General features: G+C 34.7%; 1 long non-coding RNA gene across 10 annotated transcripts; it reads left to right on the top strand.

The window, feature by feature from the left end:
• Positions 1 to 6,758: 6,758 nt before the first annotated feature.
• On the top strand, positions 6,759 to 12,710 carry LOC103495835 (uncharacterized). Of its 10 annotated transcripts, none has more exons than XR_007822782.1 (11): positions 6,759 to 7,066; positions 7,537 to 7,662; positions 7,756 to 7,827; positions 8,129 to 8,197; positions 8,270 to 8,409; positions 9,074 to 9,135; positions 10,358 to 10,408; positions 10,514 to 10,617; positions 11,171 to 11,483; positions 11,612 to 11,672; positions 12,515 to 12,710. It is a non-coding gene; the product is annotated as an uncharacterized LOC103495835 (long non-coding RNA). The 10 variants fall into 10 exon arrangements; XR_007822779.1 differs by having other exon boundaries at positions 11,612 to 11,766; XR_007822784.1 differs by lacking the exon at positions 11,612 to 11,672.
• The last annotated feature ends 8,654 nt before the right edge of the window (positions 12,711 to 21,364 follow it).

Below are 21,364 nucleotides of genomic sequence, written 5' to 3'. Positions count from 1 at the left end.
AAAAGACAACATCAAGTTGATGCCCATTTGCAGTCATTTCCAATTGGGTGGTATTTTCACAAAGGCAGTGTAATCTTCCTCATCATTCACGCTCTTAATGTCCAAGATGGGTGTCTTAAACATATTATGTGAAGGGGAGTTTTGGGATATAACAAGAATTAGTTATATTTTTAAATATCCTTGTTATTTTGCTTGGTACGTAGTTTTCTTAAAACTTTCCCACTTATTTGTAAGCTCCTTAGGTATTTATAGTGTCCATTCTTATCGATAAAGGTTTGAGCAAGTTATTTTCCTCTTGGTATTAATTACTTTAATAGTTTAACTTTCAAAATTTTAGTGAACTTCACGGGTATATTTTAGTTTCTACGACAAAATTTATCTTTTAATTTGTATCAGAAATTATTATTTTCATTAATTTTTAGTACACAATAAGAAATTCGAGCAATTAGTTAACTTATACGTAGTTGGTGATCCCAACCAACATTAAGATTGTTCGAACATCTTATGTAAGTATATAAAACAGTTAAATTCTGTTCAAATTAAACTTATTTTTTATTTCGATCAATTTAAATTGGTTATGACAATTTTTTTAGTTGATCTCGATAATTGTTTTTATAAGATAGGAATATTCATTTAGAAGAAAACAATTCAATATTTATTTTCATTAAAAAAACAATTAATAATTGAGTCGAATCAATTTCTTAATACATCCTTATCAGACCCAAATCATACATAAAGCTAAATCAGTCTCATTTTAATTCATTCTTTGTGAGAATGGGATACTCAAACATGAAGATGAAGGCATGTTGAGATATGAAAGGAAAGAGGAAAAAAAAACCCCCATCAAATGGTCAAATAGCAAAAAGAAAAGTTGAAAAAGATGAAAAAAATAGAACAAAAACAAAGTAATTTCCCATTCTCACTCTTTAGCTAACTTTCCAATTTATCATCATTGTTCTTTCCTACTCATTTATTTCAAATAAAAAGAAACAGTAAAAGAGATAAGGAAAAAGAAAAACCCATTCGAATTTCAATCACCACCCCCCAACACACAATGCCTTGAGCACCCTTCTTCTTTTTTTTGTGTACACAATCATAATCATTTCAATGAAAAACACTTTCTATTCTTCCTTCTTCTTTTTTTAGTCTCATTTGAAATATTTTGTATTATTATGTATATTTTACTAAAATTATTATGTGGGTTAATTTTTAATATTTTAAATCTAACTGTCATTTATTTAAAAAATAATTATATCTAATAATTAAATGAGACATTTTTAATAATAGAAAAATCAACTAACATATTTATAAAATATATTAAATTATTTTAGAATTTATCATTTAAAATATCAATAAAATTAAATTTTATTAATGATAGGTAGCGGTTTCTATTTTAAGTTTTACTAATATTTTGAAAATATTTTTAACATTACTTTATCATTGGTAATGATTTCTCCAATTAATGTATAGTGATAATATTTCTTCTACTCTTGATTTTTATTTTCCCTCAAAAGAGTAAAGAACAGAGATTTAGACTTGGGCTCAATAAAGAATGCAACGTTATTATATTATAACATAATTATAGATGCATTTCAAATGATTTGGTTATAATTGAATTTATAATCCAACAAACATTTATTTTCAAAATAAAGTTTATTTTAAATGGTAAAATTGCTAACTATTTCTGCCACTAATAAACTTTAAAATTTTAATATATTTTATAAATATTGTGAATCGTTTAACTATTTATATAAGATAAATAAATCAAATTAATTTTGAAAACTTCGACATTTTCATGAATTACTAAATATATACATATATGTGTGGTTTAGTTTATCTTTTCTTATAGAGGTGGACATGACATGGTGGAGGGTGAAAATATATTATAAGATCAAAGAAGTGGGTCCTTTGGCAATCATTTTATACAAAGAAATTAAGAAGGATGGGGAATGGGTTTTTAGGAATTCTCCAAATTAAACTACTCTTACATTTTCCAAAAAAAAAAAAAAAAAAAAAAATTGTAGCAATATTACTTTATAATTAATTCCCTAACCAAAAAATCATGTTTGAGACCATTCAAAAATTCAAACTTGTGTCATGTAAATTCATTCATATATACTTATATATAATGCACTCGTTTGATCAAATTTTCTCAGTTGAAAAAAAAGAAATGAATAAAAAAATATAAAATTCCAGGAAATTTTCTCTTGAAAAATTAAAACCCTAACGAGAGAAGAAGAATCGACATTTCATCAATTTAATGTAAACCCTCAAACGAGGAACAAATTTAAAAATAAAATAAAATAACCAAACCAAACCAAAATAATTCATTGATTTCAATCTTTTTAATTACAAACAGAAAACTATTATATATACTTTTTGCTAAACAAAATCTCGTTTACATATATATATAGGGAGGATTATAACTTCAACATAAAATAATTAACAATAATCATTCTCTTTTCCATCAGAGAGTACAACCAAGAAGAGCAAGAAGAAGAAGAAGAAGAATATTTCACTTTCAACCCAAAAAAAATATTACTAGAAAAGTAAAATAAAAAAAGAATATATGAAGAAGGAAGAAATTTTAATTCCTTTTTCTTTTTTTTTTTTTCCCCGCTTCTTCAATTACTTATCTGTTATGAAGAGGATTTGGGCCAGTGTAGACTCTTCTCTTCTGAGCGCCAAACACGGCAGCGTGACCGTCGTGGTGGTGGTCTTTCGGGCGGAAGACGGTGGCAGTGGTGGGGACATTGGAATCGGCATCTACGTCGGCAGCGATGGCGGAGGTGGGTATTATTCTTTCAATATTGAAGGGAAGAAGAAAAAGAATAAGAAGAAAAAACAAACTTATGAGCTCTGAAATGTTCTTCAATTTCATTTTTTTTTCTTAGCAACAAAATAAAAAGGTTTCCGGGTTAATGGGTTTTCTCTTTTCACTCCAAAGTTTGCATCTTTCTTTCTCTCTCACTCAAAAAAATTAATTTTCTTTTTCACTGCTTGCGTAGAATCAATGAAGAGTGAGTCCAAAATGCATAGGATTTGGTGAAGGTAAAAAAAAATACAAAAATGGGTTACTGGGTGTGTTGTTGGAAAGTTCTTTGGTTGCTGATTTCAGAGCCCTTTTATGTTTCTAACTTTGGAAAAACCCTTAAAACAACTGAAAGACAGATTAGAAAAAGAAAAAAAAAGAAAGAAAAAGATAATTACTGTTTAGAAAAATAAATAATAAATATGTTTTTTTTTTTTTCTTTTCTAGGGACAAAATTTAGAAGTAGTCTAAATACTTTCGTGGACCCTAAGGCAAAGAGGAAGAAAAAAAAAGAAAGAAAGAAAAAAGCAAAAAGTTGGAAAGCTTTGTTAATTTTTATTATTCCTAGAAATGCAAAATTATATGGTCGGTGGGTGTGGGAATGTGGTGAGTTTAATCGAGTATTCTTAGATCTTACGGTTTCATTTTGTATCTCTAACTATATTTCTTTTTTATTTTATTTTATTTTACTACACTTGCCACCCTACTTTAATTTAATGTCAAATTTTGTTTTATTTATAATCTCTAAGTTTCCATCGTGTGAAAACCTTTTCTATGGTATTGATGTTTTTTAAAATATATATATTTAGTTGTCGAGTTTTTAAAATGTAATTTATAAAAATTTAGAAACATAGTAGAATTCTATTTTACTTTTCCTAACAGTTCATTTTTTTTTTTAAGGATTAACTTTAAAATTTAGTTACCTAAAGGAAGGAGACCACAAACCTTTTCTTTGTGGCTTAGTTGCACATAGAGTGTGTTGGATTTTTGGTTCTGGTTTAGTCATAATCAACTTCTCTAACTTGTTGACTAAGCAAACAACTTTCAACCTAAAAGCCAAAAGGTTCTTTGAAAGAATACTGTCATCAACTACACTACATGCATACATCAAGTTTATCTCATTATAAAAAGAAACCAAACCTTTCTAAGGAGTATTTGAAGAATATTAAACTTTTTCTTCTTCTGATGTAATTTAAATCACAGTTGGTAGAGACAATTTTCAAAATATATATATAAACAACTTTTAGAAAGAGAAACAAAAATATCCAAACCACAAAAATACAAATCTAACAAAAGTAAAAATAAATAAATAAACACCCCTTCAACCCAAATCTATTTTGGTTTAAACTTAGTCCGATCATCGTTCGAGTCATCTTTGTTAAGTGATGGACGGTAGTGTTATCTCAAGAATAAAATGTTAAATTTTTTTAAATATGTAGAAACCAAATAAAAATTAAATAAAAAACTTAATTAAGAAAAGAAGTATTTTCTTTCATAAATATATAAAAAGAAATTGTTCAGTGATTTATTATTATTTTTTTAAAAAAAAAAAAAGAAAAAAAAAAAGCAAAGAAGTTCAAAAAGATAAAGCAGAGAGTTATTGTTGGGGGCAGTCCCAGTCCTGCAATCTCTGCTGAGATGAAGAGCCATTTTGAATGTGTGGGCAGCTGATGATTAATGCCTCTTTGTCATTATTAACTTTGGAGTTTTTTGAAATATATATTATCACACTGATTTTGGGAGAAGAGAAATTCTTGTGGATTTTTCTTGGAGCTAAGAAAAACTTTGCCATTTTTATTATTATTTTTTTGTTTGTTTTTAAAGAGAGACATACAGACGATTATTGGACCACTAAATTAACGAAAAGAAAGAGAGGATGAAAGTCAGATATATAAACTTGAGTTCTTAATCGAAATAATGATGTCTTTTGCAATACCTTTTATAAAGAGAATAGAAAGGAAGAAGGCCATCAAATGCCCATATCATAAAGCTATTTCAACAAAAATTCATTCCTAATTTCCCTCTCTTCCCTTTTTAGTTACCTGTTAAACAGTAGGTACATTAAGATATCCAATCAAATAAAAGAATTACAACAAAAACAATATATATATATATATATTTTTTGAATTATTGTTAACAATGATTATAATATTTGTCAATTTTTTAAACTTTTGATTGTTCCTATTAATCTATTCAAGGGGACTTACAACCTTTATTGATCAAAATATGGAAATCTTACGGATAATATAAAAATAAATGTTAACAAGAATTAAAATATTTGTCCATATCATCTGCTACATCCGTGTTTTGATATTGAAGTTTAATATTCTCATTGTGGAAGAAGAGAGGGAGGAGGAGACTTAGGCTTTAATTTGAATGTCATGGTAACAAGGACTTACCAAAAAAAAATATATAATATACAATATAATAGAATTATTTATTTATTTATTTATGGAAATATTAATGCCTATCTCAATATACTTATCTTTGTGCATTCTACTAAATTATCCAATCATAAATTGTCATGTGTCATATTTTTCTTTTCTTTAATTATATATATATCTCGATATTCTTTTGATGTGAGTTGGAGGAAGAGATGCAAAATCATGTTGGGTTGAGATGAGTTAGGATTTCTGTTTTTTTTTTTAATTAATAATAATGTTTTAGATCAACTTGGTTAATAATCATCTTATTTTTCTAAAAATAACATTTTTTTAAATTAATTTAATTTTAATTTTGAGATATTTTGAAATATAGTAAAATAAACTAATATTAATTTTAAATTCTACCGATATAATAGATATTGATAGACTTCTATTATTGTCTATCAATATGACTGATAGAAAAATACGAGTATCTATCAATAACTATCATTGATAGAATCTAAAATTTTGATATATTTTATAAATATTTGGTAGAATTTGTCATTCTTTTACCATTTTCCTTTAATTTTCCTTTTTACACGTGTTATTTATATATTGTTCAAACTAATATATCAACCTATTTATTGCAAAATTCATTTGGACGGATTCAACATGTTACAATATTAATTTAAACATAGCTGAAATAATATAAATTAGGTAATTTCTTTAAATACGTAAAATTGTGGATGCGAAGATTCTGTAAACAAAAGTATAGTTGTAGAGATTAAATTATATTAAAATCTACAAACAACTTTTAGAGGAGTTATTAGATTTGAAGATAGTTGGATTAAATTCGAGGAGTGTAAAGATATTGTGCAAAGGCAACTCTTTAGACTATGGGGACAACAACGCCACTAATGAGTTTATTATTAGCATAGAGAAGGATATCGAAGCCTTGTTAGTTGTTGAACAGGAGCAGTATTGGAAAATTAGGTCCTCTGAAGAGTTGCTTAAGTGGGGTGATAGGAACACCAAATGGTTCCATTCTCGGGTTAACCGACGATCGAAGAGGAACAAAATCGAATTTTTTTTTGACATAGATGGAAAATGGTTCGATAATGACGAAGAAATTGAGCTTGAAGCTATCATTTATCACTACAAGAAAAACCATCTATTATGACAGTTGGTTTCATCCCAAATTGAAAGGAAGGAAGATAAATAACTGTCATCAAAGGTCAAAAAACACGTTTTTGACGGGAAAAGGCGGAATTTGTCGGATTTGAAGAATTTATGACAGTTTTTAAGTGTCATAAATCGATGACAATTTTTAAATGTCATCAATTACAAATATTTTTTAAATGTCATCAATTCTAAATGTCAAAATTTGCGTTTTTGGCGGGAATAAACGCTATTTTCATATTACACTTATACATGACAATTATTTATTGTTATAAAAGGTAAATTCATTAAATAATTAATAAAAATATTTTATTATTTAAATTTATTAAAATAAAGTTATTAAAATACATTTTAATAGAAAAAGAAAAAGTTAATTAAAATACATTTTAATAGAAAAAGAAAAACCCTTACGCTCTTCGTCTCCCTTTCCTTTCGTTCAAAGCCGTTGACCCTTGCTTTCCTCAAACCATTACGATAAACCTCACGCACACCTCTCAATTTCCTTCAAACGCTGTCGGCCATCAAACACACGAACTCCACCCTCTGTAAATGTCGCTGACCATCTCCGTTTGATATAAGAGGACCGAACTCCACTCTCAAGTAATCCAAATGCCGGCCATCAGAGGAGTTTCATGTTCCACCGCCCATTCAAGGATCCAATCAGCTATCCGTCCCTCGTGTTCCTCGCTCACCGTCGGCAGCGTTTCATCAGGTTAGGATTTTCTTCATTTTCCGTTCTTCAGTTTTCTCCTCCCTATTACAGTGTGCATTGAAATACGACATATAACATTGCCTTAAATTTATGTTATTGAGTTTTAGCGTTTTAGTTTAATTTAATTAGGTTTTTGGATTCATGGGTTTGGATAGAATGCTTCTTGGGGTATTGGGACATTTGGATCTTTGATGTAGAAAGTTGGGACATTAGTTGTAAAAAGTGGTAAAAGTTTCTGTTGTTTTGAGTAGTTTTGGGTTGCTATTATTTGAAAGTTGATTAATAATGTTTTAAGATTAGGAAATGGAATATTAGACCGAGTTTACACTAATTGTGGTAAAGAACATGGAACTGAACCCGATGGTGATCCAATCTGAAGGAGAAAAAGTCAACTAGTGTTTGTATTTATCTTGGTTGAAAATTGCTTCTTGTTTCAGATGGGAATGCTAAACTTGAAATCTGATTTGTAGGGTGAATTGGGGAGTTGGAGTTTCAAGAGCAAAACCTATGACACTTTCTATGAAGGATACATGTTTCCTCTACTTGTCAAGGAGCAGCTGGAGTTTCGGCCCGAAAAGAATTTTTGACGAGTTTGGGTATTCATCATCTTCCTTGTTAAAAAGTCATTAATTCTTGCAGCCCTTTCCATAATCTAAAACTTATCGGTTTTCAATTCGTTTACTTAATAGATGAGTGCCCCACAAAAAGAAATCAAATCCCTCAAATTTCAATGCCATGAAGGCAATCTCAGAAACTCAAAGGTATTCTTTCTTTTTTCTCTTCTTCATTCCATTTTCTATCTTCTTTTTCTTTGAACCCAAAACCCATTTCAAATTTTGCTTCCATTTTATGTTTCTTCAACTCTTTTGTTCAGATTTAGTATTGGGTTTTTATTTCTTTGATTTTCTGCTTTTTTTTTTTTTCATATACCCCTTTACTTAGAAATCAAAACCCATTTGATATTTTGCTTCCATTTTATGGTTTCTTCAAAACCCGTTAAATAATTTTCTACTTCTTGTTGCAGTTTTTTAGGGTTTTTTTTTTTTGTTTGGTATTTCTCAGGTCTTCAGTGAATCAAGAATTGTGGAATACGATTTCAAAGAAAGACTTATTTCCCCTAAAAAACACGAGGTGCATGACCAAGCACAGTCACTATTATTGTTTTCTTTCTAGTTTCTATTATCAATTTATTAATGTTTACAGTTGATGAGAGTTTCAATTTTGAACACAAATTATTGTCAATAAGAAGCAACACTAAAGTTTTTGGGAAGAAACATAGATTTGGAATCCATGATCGTCAAGTTGTATGTTGTTGAAGGAAAAATAGTTCATCATGAGGACTGGTACGTTAGCCAACATTTTTCACCTTTACATTTCTTTGAATAGACTTGTTGCCTTCATCCGCCTCTTAATCATTCTCTTGCTTGCAACGAGTAAGGTTATCTAGTGTATAGGGTTTAGAAGAGTTAGAATTGAATGGGGATCCTAACTCTCCAGACTGGGGTTGTTTGGCAGGCAATTGAGAAATTAATAAAAGAGTTGGCAATCAATATAGAGAGGAAGAGCTTGAGTATTAATAATGTCTAATAAAATGCGTGTTTTTTCAGCTGTATTGATTTTCAAGCACAAGGTTGGGTTGTCATTTGTAAATGTAAATGTTTTGTGGAAGTGTTTTAGATGAAAGCATTTTTAGTCCATTGCATAAGTAATGTACTCTAGATAAATATACATATATTATGTCTGAAGTATTAGGCTATAAGCCAGATATTACAAAGATGGAGTCTAGACAAAAACAATTTGAGAATGGATATTTTCTGCTATCCAATGCTATGGAAAAAAATTCATATCTTTTTCTTTCTTATTCATGTTCCAGCTGACTTGTTTTATTAATTTTTTTATGCACTTGGTTGTTCATACTTGTTTTATTATTTTTATTTGTTATATTCCTTGATGTATTCGTTATATTCCTTCCTCTAATGATTGACGGTATTTCTTCTATATAAGAAGATTGTGAAGAAGCACGCTCACCATTTGTGTAGAAGTACAAGACTGTCATACACCCTGGTGAGGTATATGTCTTTCAATTTCTCAAACAATGAAGTATAAAACATATGAAAACATTAGATATAGTGAAGCTCATCTTCATATAAGAAATCTATTCCTGTCAACATTATGCAATTTCTCAAGCTTTTTAATATATTTAGTTGTTGATTCTTGATATTAATAGGATTCTTAATATTAATACAACTTTGCTGATTTTCTTAAGTTATTAGCTTACTGGTTTTTTCAAATTTGTAGCTTAGTTTTAGCTTGAATTAGGCTTCACATTTATGAAAAGATATGATCACTTGTTTGAAGATAATTTCTTTTGCTTTGAGTATTTTTGTATTTTGGTGCAACACAATCATCCTAAATTCTTTTGTAATTATATAATCATCATATGCTTATTTACACAGTTGAAAGACTTTCATATAACTGTTTTGGTGGGGAGGGGTAACCTCTACCCTTGCCCTTTGGGTCGTTCTTCTTTCTCTCATTTTTTCTCTTAGTCAAATTATAAGAATGACTAAAAGAGTTAAGGTTACTAGTTCATTTGTAAGCCTAGGCACACCGCTACCAACACAGCTTCCACATATAGCTCAACAAAGTACAACTTGGAAACATGGTCCAGTTTGAAACAATATTACCTTTATTCATGTGTATCAAGAATCATATTGACTTTTCTGTAGAGTTTTATGTTAAAATATGCTATGGTGCATATTCATTCCATAATTCAAATCCGATAATAAGAAGGAAGCATAGAAGGGAAGCATGGAAGATATATTTTGTTTTTGATCCAATGGAAATTAATGTAGAATGGCTTGATAAAAAAATTTGGGGCACGAAAATGTTGACATTTTGTAGGATTTTGTTAAATTGAATGTTGATTTTGCATATTGGGTTAGTAAAATATTATTCTCAATGGTGTTAATCCTTTTGGATTTTGGAGGTTAGTATCCTCCCGTGCATTTGGATTTACTATTTTTAGTCCATGGTGCTAATGTAATAACCTTACTTGTAGGTTTAGTATCCTTTTTCTGAAAGATTTTGCACGATCGAACTAGCTTTACTATAAGTTTATGATACATTTCAAAATTTTGATTGTTTCTATGTTATTATGGTCTGTTTGTTTTTATCTTTTCTTACCAATTTTGTTATTTGTTTGGGCTAAAATTTTGATATAGATTTCCTCCCTAAGAGTCCATAATTGGTGCTTGGTTTCTTCACGTTATTGGTTCATTTGATTTTTAGGACAAAAAACTTGAAACGGAAGACCCTGAGAAGAAGAAGAATGAAGAAAAGGTTTCTTTCTCCCATTTCTTATTTATTTTTTATCGTATTGCTACGCATTTTTTTGGCAGTTTGGTATAGTGTTGTTGCTATTATTTTGTTTTATTTCAATTGAAGCTTAATTGGACTGGCTCGGGGCCTGGTTCGGCCTCGGATGATTCGGTTGAGTTGGCTGATATGGATTCTTCTGTGTTGGATGAGCTTTTGGTGATGCTGAAGAAGTGAGTTTTTTGTTAATTCCTCTACTTAAACTGTTCTTTCTTGTTTTTGTTAAAACTGTTTGTTTGATTCTTTTTCGTGAAGTAATGAAATTTTGTTGAGTTTGGTGGTTTGATTGGGTTTAGATAAGTTGAATGATACCCTTTTAGAAATGCTGAACTATGATAGAATTTCAAAGTTTCTGGTCTAGTTCGAGTGATCCTGTTACATTCAAATTTCTTAGGCAATGATCGTTAACCTTCATGCTAGATATCCTTTAAGTTGAAGAATTTGTAGTTAGATGCATTGGTTCTCTAGTAGTTTCTTAGGTTGAAAATGATTTGTTTGAGAATTCAAATCACACACGTTAGGTCGGGTATTGACTTTTCAAATAGATTTAGCTCGAACACACCACCGATGAGTTATCTGTAAACGTGTAGTTCCTTTGAAGTTTCTAAATGACAGAGGCGAAGGTAACTAATCTAGTTACTCATTGTAATTGGTTCAAGCCTAGCTTTAAAGTTCACTGTCACAACCTTGTCTTAAACATTAAGTAACCACCTGATTCTCTTTCAGATGTAGAGCAGAAAGTATTGGCTGGATCGGAAGTGATCAATAAGGAGTGGTGTTATTCTTGCAATAAGTGATCAATTAGATATAGTGTTAACTTTTTAACTTTAAGATGGTCATAATAATTCTTGCAATAATGAGTGATGTTAAATAAAATATGAGTTGCTATATTTCAACACCTATTACATTAGTTCTTAATATGGATAAGACCTTATTTTCTTATGGGGTGGATTGTTGAGATTTATATATATGTTTATGTATTTTAGGTCAGGCTCGGTTCGTTAGGATACTATGAACTAAACATGGAGTCCTATCTTTGGTAGGAAACTTCTTTGTGGAATTATATATAATATTATATAGTGATAATTTGGTTTATTTTTAGTGGATTTATAATAAAGAAATTGTGATTAAGGAATTTTGATCTAATTTGGGTATTTCTCATTGCAGAAACCTTGTAAATGTTTTTGGAGAGTTTCTTCCAAAAGTTAGTGCTTGTAAATTATAGCGAGTAATTCTTCCTCATACTTTATTATATGTATCAAGGTGTGTTGGGCATAAAACTTTTTAGTGCACATCAATGAGCTTTTAAATCCTTTGCAAATGTACGTACCTCTCACTATGTTATAGTTTTATTGTCTCATAATGTAGTTTAGTTTTATTGTCTCATAATGTAAAGATTGTTGTGAAAGAAGACTTTGAAGAAGCTATAAAATTTAAACTATTTGTGTTATAGTTTCATCTTGAAGTGGCTAGCAAGGAATGAACGACACTTTTGTTTTGACTTTTTAAATTTATTGCTATTCTTAGTTTATTTTTAGGTTTACTCATGATGATTAGAAAATCCGAGTCTCTATTCATAATACTTTTGTGAAAAATATGGTGTGGCACTCAAATTTTCATCTCTACCGGCTATACATGCTCGTAATTATGCAAAGCCCATTTTTAGCTTTGAGTTTTGTTATTTGTTGTTTGTTTTGGACTTGTGTGAAGTTTTGTAATTAATTTAGCTGAGTTTGTGGGCTGAATTTGGTATTTGTGATTTTGTTTTTCTTCTTTTTCATATGGATGAATTTGTAGATTTCATTTTTAGTGATGAAATTGTGCATTGTGTACTTAAACAATAGCATAATTTTGTGACCCGTATATGTAAGACTTTCCATTTGAATACCCTCTACATTTACAATACCAAGCTTAGAAGTTATAGAAAAGAATAACTTACTGCCAAGCTTGGAAGTTACCATTGTTGAAGTGTGTATGTGCTTGTGTTGTTGAAGTGAATGTGTATTGTGTTGTTGAAGTGAATCTGCTGTATTGTTGAATCAATTTTGTTTTCTTTTATTTTCTTACTAGGTTTTGCTAGAATCCATTGGAGCAGCGAAGCCATATTTGTAGCAATTCATTGATGTATAGGCATTTTTGTAGGTTTGGTAGGAAAATTTCTAACTTAAATATAGTTATTTAAATAGCTTGTTTGTAACAAACAATATATGTACCAACACTTACAGCGATATTATAAAGTGTATGTTTCTTTATACTAAAGCGTTCACCATTTCTTTCCATATGTGATTGTAGTGGTCTGTGTAATGCCAGGGCAACATGAAAAACAAGATTCAATAAAAAATAGTGCAAGAAAAACAGTGACTAAAAACAAAATTATGACATTTAAATGTAAAAAAAAACTGTCATCGAAAAAGTTTTATCCACAGTTAATTAATGTGATGGAAAGTGAAATGATGACAGTTAATAAGTGTCATAAAAGATAAATAATGACATTTAATATCTGTCATACAATATTAACAACGACAGTTATTCGCTGTCGTAAAATGTAAACAATGATAGTTATTTGATGTCATAAAATATAAACAATGATAGTTATTAATTGTCATCGAAAATAAATAATGACAGTTATAATCTGTTATAAGATATTGAATTCGTGATATTTATTCTATGTCATGAAAAACCACATTTCGTGACAGTTTTGGAGAACTGTCATAAAATACTTTCCATGACGTCCACATCAATGACTGCAAAAAATTGTTATGAAAGCTTTTAATGACAACATTTAATTGTCATCGTAAGCCCTTTTTCTACTAGTATATTTTTCTACTTTATTTGCCAGAGGATATTATAAAGTTTTAAAAGGAATTGAGGCAAAAGTTTCACCATAACTAGATGCTTGAGGCAAGTTTTACTAATGATCATATTGAAAGAGCTTTGAAAGATATGATTTTGTAAGAAAGGGTTATTATTTGTGTTTCTTCGTGAAGTGATGCATCACTTCATGAAAAGTATTAATAACTAAATTATAGAAAATGGCATGACTTTCAAATGGCCACGAATAAGTCTATAAATAAGTTCTTTCTATTTGGTTGAAGGCAAATCATTGTCTATAATGCCTTGGGTTCTTAAAAAAGAATTCTCTCCATTATCCACAATCTTAACGTTCGGTAGATCTACAAAGTTACGTTCGTTGATCTTCTAGAAGGGGGTGCTATTTTTAGAAGAAAATTGATCTGATCTATCCTAAGAGACAATTATTACTCTTGAAACTCAAGCAATAGGGGTGAGTAAATTTGTCTTAAGGAGACAAAGTGAATTCGTTGAGCTTAAATCAATGATACATATATGAGTTTCAGTTTGTTGTGATGATAATATTGATTACATAGGAATCCCATAATGCGTCGGATCCTGATAATATTCATGCTCTATTTTTTCAACATTATTGGAACATTGTGGGTAAGAATATAATGCATGTGTGCCTGTGCACTCTTAATTTAAGTAAGAGTTTGGAGGATCTTAACTATTCATATATATTATTGTGCTTATTCGGATGGTGAAACAGCTAAAGAATATGCCTGATTTCGGATAGATAAGTTCGTGCAATGTTGTTTATAAACTGATCTCGAAGGTTCTGGCGAATAGGCTGGAGAGGTCATAAACGATATTATGACCCCTAATCAATATGCTTATATCCTAGAGCGGTTAATTTCAGATAATTTGCTTTTGGGTTTTGGATGCGTACATGTCTTGAATACAAGAGAAAAGAAATGAATGGTGTTTTGTCTTTGAAACTCGATATAAGTAAAGCTATGATTTTGTTGGGTGGATTTTCCTTGAAAAAGGTGATGGCTTAGTTGGGATTTTTCGAAAGGTTGGATTGGTAAGGTTATGGCATGTGTTAAATCTGTGAGCTTCTCGGTGCTGATCAATGATGCTCCTTCTAAGACTTTTCTTCTAGAAAGAGGTATTAGACAAGGGATACAATCTCTCCTTATCTGTTCATTTTGTGCGTTGAAGGCCTCTTGACGTTGCTTATGAGGGAGGAAACCAAGAATAATTTCTGTGAGCTTAAAATATTGTAGGAATGGGCAAGGATTTAGCATCCCATTTTTAGTATGGAAGTTAAGTTTATGTCCATTACTAAAACTAAGTTCACTATGATAAATGGAATAATAATATATTGTATTTTATTAAATTGAAATATTTAAATAAATTGTCATAGAAATAAAAGGTAAGCCTTGCTAGTTCTTAAAACTTTGTTCTTTTAATTAAAATATCTAATTAATTGTAACGACCCAACTCCTTATACTAAGTCGAAGCCATTACTATTTAAAAAGGATATATAAGTTTGTAAAATTTTAAAAATATAATAAGACAAAAACCTCAAATTTTCAAATAATAAAAAAAATAAACAAAGAAAATGTGAAATAAGTATAAAATAAAGTCCTAACTCGGGTCCTATCTACTTTTAAAGAAATTAATTAACCAATAGAGAAAGAACTGAAAATGCAATACTAAAATCTAAATTTTGACATAAGCAGAAGCAAACGTATCCCTCTGGCCTGCCACGATCACTTCTGGTCACTCGCCAGCTTGCTCTTGTTCTTACCTCTGCCTCTGCCTGAAAAATGGAAATAGAAAGAGTGAGCATAAAAATACTCAGTAAGGGATCCACTACTAGTCCCACTAGATGCCTGTTAACTTCCTATTAGAGTCCTAAAAGTGGTGAACTGGCACGTCCCCGAACACGTGCAATCTGTGCCCCGTAGGAACAAGCTGGTCTTTGGTGATTCCCAAGGGAATACCTAAGACGATCGAGCTATGAGCAATCCCGTCTAATCACTCTGTCATGTCTATGTCAATGTCAATGTCAAACTGGTAATCCCGTCAGACTACGCAGTCATAAGTGTGAGCGACCCCGTCGGATTTCTCCATCATGTCATAATCAGCTCAAAAGGTGGCTGGCACAAACTCGAGCGAAGACATGGGTCGGGTTCAGTTTACGGAGAGGGGACGCGGAACAGGTTTCGATTCGCGGAGAAGGGTGCGGGTTGGGTTTCGATCAGCGGAGAAAGGACGCACACACGCTAAGCAGTTTCGGAGCGGGTCGGCTACGCGACGATGGATAGTCGGAAAAGATCCGTTGACGACAATATCGTTCGATGAGCAACGACGTTATGCGAATGGGCCGACTCGTACGGCGAGGCTAGGCTTGCAACGACAGCTGACGGAAAGCTTGGACGGACGGCTGAGCTCCACTTCAGGCGGCGAGGACGGAAGGATCCGCGACTGGCTTCGGCTTGGTTGCATCGGACGACTGGCTACTTGAGACGACGGCGCGACGATTAGGGTGGCGGGTCGCAGCAGCCAACGGTGAGGAAATAGGGTGGCGGCGGCGATTTAGGGTTAGGGTTTTCTCCTTCTTGGTGAAGATGATGATGGGGCATTAATTGCACATCCCAATACCTAATTTAAATAAAATAATTCCTTTTATTTTATTTTATTTTATTACTTTATTCTCTTTCCCCAAAATCTTCACACTCTCTCTCTTCATTTAAAATCACCAATCTCCCTTATCTTTAAACCAATATCTCTACCAAATTCATTATCCAAATAAAATAATTATTATTTTCAACTTAATTAATTATGCAACCAAAATATAATTAGTCAAGTTTGCTCAAGTAAATCCAAATTTTCGATAACTACACTAAGATAGAAATTTAAATTCCAAAATTTTGGGGTGTTACAACCTTCCCCCCTTTGAAAAACTTTCGTCCTCGAAAGTTCTAATCCTCGAACAGCTCGGGGTACTGGGCTCTCATGTCCTCTTCTCTCTCCCAAGTGGCCTCTTTAACTCCGTGGTTTCGGCAAAGAACTTTGACCAGTGAAATTTCTCGATTACGGAGCTTATTGACCTCCCTTACCAAAATCTCAATAGGCTGTTCCTCGAAGCTCAAGTTCTCACTAAGTTGCAATGGCTCGAAGTCCACTACATGCGTCGGATCTGCGACATACTTCCTCAGCATGGAAACATGGAATACGTCATGCACTGTAGAAAGAGATGGGGGCAACGCCAAGCGATAAGCTACAGGACCAATTCGCTCCAGTATCTCAAATGGCCCTACAAAACGCGGACTTAACTTGCCCTTCTTCTCGAACCTCAGAACACCCTTCACAGGTGCTACCTTTAAAAAGACCATGTCTCCCATATCAAACTCGAGATCCTTACGCCGTACATCAGCATAACTCTTCTGTCTGCTCTGAGTTGCCAACATACGAGCTCTAATCTTCTGGATGGCTGCGTTGATGGTCTGAACTAACTCGGGGCCTAGCATTCTCTGCTCACTAACCTCACCCCAACAAACAGGAGACCTACAATACTTACCATACAGAGCCTCGAATGGTGCCATGCCGATGGTAGCCGGTAACTGTTATTATAGGCGAATTCCATCAAGTGCAAGTGAGAGTCCCAACTCTCTGAGAACTCCAGAACACAGGCTCGCAGCATATCTTCCAAAACCTGGTTCAACCTCTCTGTTTGACCGTCAGTCTGAGGATGAAAAGTTGTACTGAAGTCTAGCCTCGTGGCCAAGGCTAGTTGAAGTCCTTTCCAGAACTTCGATGTGAAACGAGCATCTCTGTCTGAAACGATGGATACGGGTACTCCATGCAGTCTCACTATCTCCGTCATATATAACTGCCCCCACTTACTGGCAGTGTAAGTGGATTTCCCTAGAATAAAGTGGGCTGACTTCGTGAGTCTGTCGACAACAACCCAAATGACTGTATAGCCCTTTAGGGTCTTGGGCAGTCCTGTAATGAAGTCCATCGACACGCTCTCCCATTTCCATCCTGGCACACTCAAGGGTTGCAACAGCCCTGCTGGCCTCTGTCTAGGTGCCTTCACCTGCTGGCACACCAAGCATCTACTGACAAAGTTTGCCACTTCTCTCTTCATGTTCCTCCACCAATAGACACACCTCAAGTCTTGGTACATCTTCGTACTTCTAGGGTGCATAGAAAATGGAGAACTGTGAGCCTCATTCAAAAGCTCTACCTTGACTGCACTGTCTTCTGGCACGCACAAACGTCCATCGAAAGTAAGTCCGTCATCAGAGGATATGGAGAAATCCTGACTTTGCCCTGCCTCTACTAATAGATGCTTCTCGACCAAATAAGGATCATTTAGCTGAGCAACAATAATCCTCTGTCTCAAGGTTGGCTGCACGGTCAACTGAGCCAACTGTGAGGTTACTTCCCCTACTGAGACTGCAATCTCAGCTCTCTCGAGATCTCTTAGTAAGGGAGCTTGCTTGGTGATAAGCGTTGCTGAATGCGCAACCTTCCTACTCAACGCGTCAGCTACTACGTTTGCCTTACCTAGGTGATACAAAATCTCGCAGTCATAGTCTTTCACTAACTCAAGCCACCTCCTCTGCCTCATGTTCAACTTCTTAACCCAACTCCTTCTGGGTGAAGAAGTACTTCAGGCTCTTATGGTAAATGAAAATCTGTATCTTCTCACCGTACAAGTAGTGCCTCCATATCTTCAGTGTAAAAACCACTGCTGCCAACTCTAGGTCATGGGGAGGGTAGTTCTGCTCATGACAGTTCAATTGACGGGAGGCATAAGTCACTACCTTACATTGCTGCATCAGAACACAGCCCAATCCTTTCTTTGAGGCATCACTGTAGATCACGAAACTTCCAGACCCATCTGGTACTGTCAGGACTGGAGTAGACACAAGCTTCTGCTTGAGCTCCTGGAAACTAGACTCACAAGCTTGGATTCCAAACAAATAGAGTCCCCTTCCTGGTCAACTGAGTCAAGGGACTAGCAATACGAGAAAAGTCTTCCACGAACCTCCTATAACAACCTGCTAGACCCAGAAAGCTACGGATCTCACTGACTGTAAACGGTCGAGGCCAACTAGTATCGGCTTCAATCTTTGTTGGGTCTACAGAAATTCCCTCACTGGACACCACATGTGCAAGAAATGATACCTTCTTCAGCCAGAACTCACACTTGGAGAACTTGACATACAGCTTATTAGCTCGAAGAGTCTCCAAAACATGGTGCAAGTGCTCCTCATGCTCAGCCTCAGTCTTGGAGTAAATCAAAATGTCATCAATGAAAACTATGACAAACGTGTCTAAGAAATCCTTAAACATCCTGTTCATCAAGTCCATGAATACCGCAGGAGCATTAGTCAACCTAAAAAACATCACAATGAACTCGTAATGTCTGTATCTTGAACGGAAAGCGGCCTTAGGAATATCACTATCTCTAATCCTTAGTTGGTGGTAGCCTGATCGTAGGTCAATCTTAGAAAAGATGGTGGTTCCTTGCAACTGATCGAAAAAATCATCAATCATGGGCAAGGGATAGCGATTCTTAATTGTCACCTTGTTCAGCTCTCTGTAGTCAATGCAAAGGCGCATCGACCCATCCTTCTTCTTCACAAACAACACTGGTGCTCCCCAAGGTGACACACTGAGTCGAATAAAACCCTTGTCTAGTAACTCCTGCAACTGCACCTTCAGCTCCTTTAGCTCAGCTAGGGCCATTCTGTAAGGGGCCCTCGAGATAGGAGCAGTGCCTGGCTCTAACTCAATTGCGAAGTCTATCTCCATAGGAGGGAGAAGTCTTTGAAGCTCGTCAGGAAAAACATCGGGGTACTTCCTTACCACTGGTTCGGAGGACAGGGAAACTTCTGGTTCTCTGGTATCTACTACGCTTGTCAAGATGCTCTAGGTACCCAAGCTGAGTAGTTTACTAGCCTTCATGGCTGAGATGACCTTGGGTATACATACGATTCTTGCCCCCTTAAATTTAAAACTAGTCCCAGATGGAGGGTTAAAGACGACTTCCTTACGGAAACAGTCTATGCTTGCATGGTTAGCAAACAGTCAATCCATGCCTAGTATTACATCGAAATCCTGCATATCTAACATTAGTAGGGTCATGTCTAACATATGGTTCCCTACCCCTACTTGACATGCCTTTATCTTTTCTTTTGACAACATGACCCCCCCCCCCCCCGATGGGGTGAATCTGACAGTATACTACCCAACGGTTCAACTTCTAAACCCATTTGTCGAAAAAAACTGAAGATATAAAAGAATGGGATGACCCGGAGTCAAACAGTACAAGTGCATAATGCCCCAAGATTGGGAGCGTACCTCACTACAGTACCAGCTCGCTCGGCCTCCTGACGAGTCGTGGCAAAAACTCTTCCCTACTGTGAAGCGAGAGGCTGGTGCGGGGTAGTCCCAATGAGTTTCTAAGGACAAACGTCGGCGTTATGTCCTGGTTGTTTGCACCTGAAGCAAACCCTGCTCCCTACCAAGCAACGACCTCCATGAATTCTTCCACACCTCCCACAAGCAGGTAGCTCTCTCAATGTTCTTCCTGCAGCTGCCAGCTCTTGACGGTGCCGCTAGAAGACACCTCCTGACCTCAGGTCTCGCTGCGGTGCCAAGGCAGGCTGGAACTCAACCTTCCTCTTCTGACCAAGGCTTGACCCTTTGCTTGCATCCTTGGACGGATCAGCTCTCTCCTGCAGACTCAAGTCCAGTGCTATGCGTAGTGCATCAGCATGAGTGGCTGACTGGAGGGCTCGGACGATGCCCTGGAGGTCTAGTCTGAGACCTCTAACGAACTTCTCAGTCCGGGCAGTCTCATCCCTTACCACATCGGGAGCAAAATGGGATAACATGTCGAACTCGGCATCGTACTGCTCTACAGTCATGTCGCTTTGCTCCAAGTTTAGTAACTCTTGCTGCTTAGCGTGCTTCACGTTGGCAGAGAAGAACTTAGCATAGAAGCTCTCCTTGAACTGCTCCCAAGTTATTTTGCTGACGTCGCCCCCCAGCATCCTCTCAGTAGTCGCCCACCAGGCGGTGCCTCGATCCTCCAGAAAGAAAACTGCACACTGCACCTTCTGGTCGTCTGGGCACTTCATGTACCGAAAGATAGTCTCTATGGACGTCAATCACATTTGGGCCTCAGCCAACAGTTGAACTGGTGCTTGGCCTCAGCCAACAGTTGAACTGGTGCGGGTTGAGCTCCCACAGGTGCTGGAGGAGGGACGGTCTGGGTCTACTGGCAGCGAGAAAAGGTGCTAAAGCAGCCTGTAGCATGTCTTGATATTGCTGCTCCATCGTGGCGAGATCCGCCTAGGTGACAGATACGTTAGGGGTCGGCTGCCTGCACAGCAGGTTGCTCCTCCGGCTGGGTACGTCCATCCCCTCTACCTCCCCTACCACCCCCTCGATGTGCACCTTTACGCGGCGACATCTTTTCCTAAAGTTTCACCAGAAGAACTTTTCACAAAACAACCACAACACTTATACTAACTACACTCGTTTTATTCAGGCAAGTTGTAATCATAACATTTAGCAAAGTCTTAAGACATACCTGACGAGTGACGAAGGATCGTATAGCCATAGGGGTAAAATAAAACAACACAAAACAAAGACTTACATCGTAAGCCAGTCTACAGAACCTAGAACCTAGGCTTTGATACCAACTGTAACGACCCAACTCCTTTCGAAGCCATTACTATTTAAAAAAGGTATATAAGTTTGTAAAGTTTTAAAAATAGAATAAGACAAAAACCTCAAATTTTCAAATAATAAAAAAATAAACAAAGAAAATGTGAAATAAGTATAAAATAAAGTCCTAACTCGAGCCCTATCTACTTTTAAAGAAATAAATTAACCAATAGAGCAAGAACTGAAAATGCTATACTAAAATCTAATTTTTAAAATAAGCGGAAGCAAACGTATCCCTATGGCCTGCCACGATCACTTCTGGTCACTCGCCAGCTTGTCCTTGTTCTTACCTCTGTCTTTGCCTGAAAAATGGAAATGGAAAGAGTGAGCATAAAAATACTCAGTAAGGGACCCACTACTAGT

The sequence above is a fragment of the Cucumis melo genome, chromosome 8, assembly GCF_025177605.1.
Source record: "Cucumis melo cultivar AY chromosome 8, USDA_Cmelo_AY_1.0, whole genome shotgun sequence".
Classification (NCBI taxonomy): Eukaryota; Viridiplantae; Streptophyta; class Magnoliopsida; order Cucurbitales; family Cucurbitaceae; genus Cucumis; species Cucumis melo.
Note: the sequence above shows the minus strand (reverse complement) of the source record. Positions and strands in the feature narration are given on the sequence as shown.